Raw genomic sequence first — 4,147 nt, 5'->3', positions numbered from 1 at the left:
GCCATTACTTTCGAGAGTAGGAGATGTAGCTGATTTTCCTGGCATACAGAAACAGACACAGAGTTAGACAAAATGAGGAGACAGAGTACATCCTAAATGAAAGAACAGGCTAAAACCACAGCAAGAGCCCCAAATGCAACAGATGTGGGTAGTATGCCTGACAAAGAATTTAAAGTAATGATCATAAAGATACTCACTGGACTTGAGAAAAAGCATGGAAGACATCAGTGAGGCCCTTAACAAAGAGATAAAAAGGAACTAATCAGAGATGAAGAACAAAATAAATGAAATTAAAAATACACTAGATAGAGTAAATAGCAGGCTAAAAGAAGCAAAGGGGTGAATTAGTGATCTGGAATACAGAGTAATCGGAACTAATCAAGCTGAGCAGGTGAGAGAAAAAAATATTCAAAATGAGAATAGACTTAGGAACTCAGCAACTCCAACAAGTGTAATAACATTCCCATTATAGGAATCCCAGAAAAAGAAGAGAGGAGAAAAGGGGGTAGAAAATTTATTTGAAGAAATAATAGTTGAAAAAATAATAGTTGAAAACTTCCCTAATCTGGGGAAGGAAAAGATATCTAGATCCAGAAAGCACAGAGATTTTCCAGCAAAATCAACCCAAGGAGGTCCACACCAAGACACATAGTAATGAGAATGGCAAAAAGTAATGATAAAGAGACATATACCTAAAACATGGGGGGGGGGAGGGAGGAATAAAGAATGGGTTCAAACCTAAGCAACCATCAACTTAATATGGACTGCTATATGCAGAAGATATTAGATGCAAACCTAATAGTAACCACAAATCAAAAACCAGTGCTAGATATGCAAAAGAGAAAGAGAAAGGAATCCAAGTATATCACTAAAGAAAACCAGCAAACCATGAGAGAGTAAGAGAAGAAAAGATCAGAGAAGTACAAAAAAGAAACAAAGAGAACTACAAAAACAACCACAAAACAAGTACCAATGGCAATAAATACATACCTATTAATAATTACTTGAACAACAAATGTAAGCAAGGATGTGGAGAAAAAGAAACATGTGTACACTGTTGGTGGGAATGCAAATTGGTACAGCCACTGTGGGAAATAGTATGGAGGTTCCTCAAAAACTTAAAAAATAGAACTACCCTACAATCTAGTAATTGCACTATTCGGTATTCACCCAAATAATACAAAAACACTAATTTGAAGGGATATATGCAGCCCTATGTTTATTGCAACATTATTTACAATAGCCAAATTATGGAAGCAGCTCCAATGTCCATTGATAGATGAATGGATAGAGAAGATGTGGTATGGATAAATAGATAGAGATGATAGATAGATATGATAAATAGATAGAATGGAATATTATTCAGCTACAAAGAAGAATGAAATCTTGCTATGTGCAGCAACATAGATGGATCTAGAAAATATTATGCTAAGTGAAATAAGGCAGTCAGAGAAAGACAAATACCATATGATTCCACTCATATGTGGAATTTAAGAAACAAAGCAAATGAGCAAATGGTAATAAAAAAAAAAAAAAGAGGGAGGGAGGCAAACCAAGAAACAGTCTCTTAACAATAAAGAACAAACTGATGGTTACCAGAGAGGGGATTGGTGGGGGGATGGGTTACATAGTTGATGGGGATGAAGAAGTGCACTGGTGATGAGCAAAGGGCATTCTATGGAATGGTTGAATCATTATATAGTACACCTGAAACTAATATAACACTGTGTTAACTACACTGGAATTAAAAGAAAAAAAATTTGAACCTCTTTTCACATCGTTTGGGAATTTGGAATTCTTTACCTTTGTGTTTTGTTATATCCTTTGTATATTTTTGAGTTGTTAAAATTCTTATTGCTTTGCAGGAATTCTGTTATATATTTTGGATAATAATGCCTTATTAGTTATATGTTTTGGAATATCTTCCCTTAGTGTGTGGCTTATATTTTAGCATTACTTATTTTATCTTTTGTTGTTCAGGAAAAAATATTGAATATATAACCAAATATCTCAATCAAGATATCACCAGAGAGTTTTTCCTTAAACATGTATGTCATTAATCTATCTGGAAATTTTGTTTTATTTGTATGAGTGTCTCAAACTTTATTTTTCTCCCCATGGATAGCTAATTTTCTAATAACAGTTATTGAATGAATTTTCCCATGGATTTGTAATGGTTCTTGAGTAAATAGCAGGTTTACAGGTTAAACTGACTAAATCGGGGCACCTGGATGGCTCAGTCATTAAACGTCTATTTGGGCTCAGATCATGATCCCAGGGTTCTGGGATCGAGCCCTGCATCAGGCTCCCTGCTCTGCTGGAAGCCTACTTCTCCCTCTCCCACTCCCCCTGTTGTGTTCCCTCTCTCGCTTTCTCTCTCTCTGTCAAATAAATAAATAAAATCTTAAAAAAATCTTTAAAAAAAATAAAATGACTGAATCTTCTATTTTTTTCTATTCTCTCTGTCTCTTTGTTTACTATTTTACCAATATCATACCATAGTTTCATCATAATTTTAGCTAATTTATATTTATTGATTCATGTTCTTATTATATTTGAATCAATGGAGTAAATAAGGATATTTAGATTTAAATACAATTTTCATTTAAGAAACTAAGTATCTTTAGTGGCTCTGGATGACTGTATTTGGTTTAAAATAAGTGTGGTTATGCCATTTTGAGGCGTGTTTCATCAGGGTATGATTTTATGATTAGTTCATTCTAAATGAATTCAGTGTTTCACCACACTATTGATGTATCTTCAGGAAGGTGTTACTGATGAATTTTAAGTGACTAAAATTTGTCCTTGTGAGGGCACCTGGGTGGCTCAGATGGTTAAGCGTCTGCCTTCGGCTCAGGTCATGATCCCAGGGTCCTGGGATCGAGTCCCACATCGGGCTCCCTGCTCCTTGGGAGGCTGCTTCTCCCTCTGCCTCTTTCTCTCTGTCTCTCATGAATAAATAAATAAAATCTTAAAAAAAAATTTGTCCTTGTGAAATTGTCAAAAATCATCTGTATGAAAGGGTTCATTCTGTAATTTTTTAAAGTCATGATGTAGTCTTAAAGATCTTTTCTTTAAGTTAACAAATATTCATAGAAATCTGAGTACAAGCAAATATGTATATAAATATTCCTGTTTTATAGTTTTATTTGGTCTTTTAAAAAAGTTCTAGATATTATCACCTAAAAGTTGTATATATGTATGTGTGTATGTATATATATATATCAATTACACATACTTTTGGGGAGCATGTTTTTCAGTGTTATGAAATATTAATGTTTGACTGAGTTTCCTTGTTTTTAAAGATAAAAGAAAATGTCATGTGAATGTTTACATTTATGAATTAAAAATACGTATATTTTTCCTTTTCCAAAATTCTCAGTGAAAGAAAATACAATGACCGAGTATGATTGAATGCCTCATATAATAAGTAATTCTGACTCTTCCATTCAGTCACTGTCTTCGTTTTACTTGTTTTGCTAATCATGTTGCAAGCTCTTACATTGTAAAAGGGCTATAACCACAACATAAAAACTTAGTAAAAATGAGTTTCTATTACACTTTAATTCATAAATATTATATTATTGGACTTTACATTTTCCCAAGTCTATTTAATAAACCTGAACTTTAGAAAAAATCAATATTTGCTCTCAGTTTTACATTAATGCATTAGCTCTTTTTTTAATGTACTCATAATATCCTAATACTTCAAAATAGGCAGAGGCATTGAGGCTTTGAATATCAGCATTTAAACAACATATATTTTTTCAGTGCATCGATTTACAATAAACACAGATACATTTTCTGGTGTAGATGTATTGATTTACAAAGCTAATCTCAAGAAGATATGATGAGTAATAATCAATAAAACAATGCTTTTCACTATCTTTCATATACTGAAATATTCTTCATGTAGTAGAAATACAGAGAAGGTATGCTGGAGGCAAGGCATATTAATTGTGGAGAAACATTAAATTTTTCTATAAAGAAAACCATTTACATTAAACATATGAAGCAAATAAAATTGAGTCAGGGGGTCTTAACTGGAGCCTATGAAGGGATAGAGCTCCTGGAGGGGATCTAATGTTGGATTTCAGATGAACGTATTAACTTTGTAATTGCACACAAAATTTTATGTGAATGTGCC

This window comes from Mirounga angustirostris, unplaced genomic scaffold, assembly GCF_029215605.1.
Source record: "Mirounga angustirostris isolate CCGP_5_RB_7025 unplaced genomic scaffold, mMirAng1.0.hap1 SCAF_7, whole genome shotgun sequence".
Classification (NCBI taxonomy): domain Eukaryota; kingdom Metazoa; phylum Chordata; class Mammalia; order Carnivora; family Phocidae; genus Mirounga; species Mirounga angustirostris.
The sequence above is the reverse complement of the archived record's forward strand: the minus strand, read 5'-3'. Positions refer to the sequence as shown.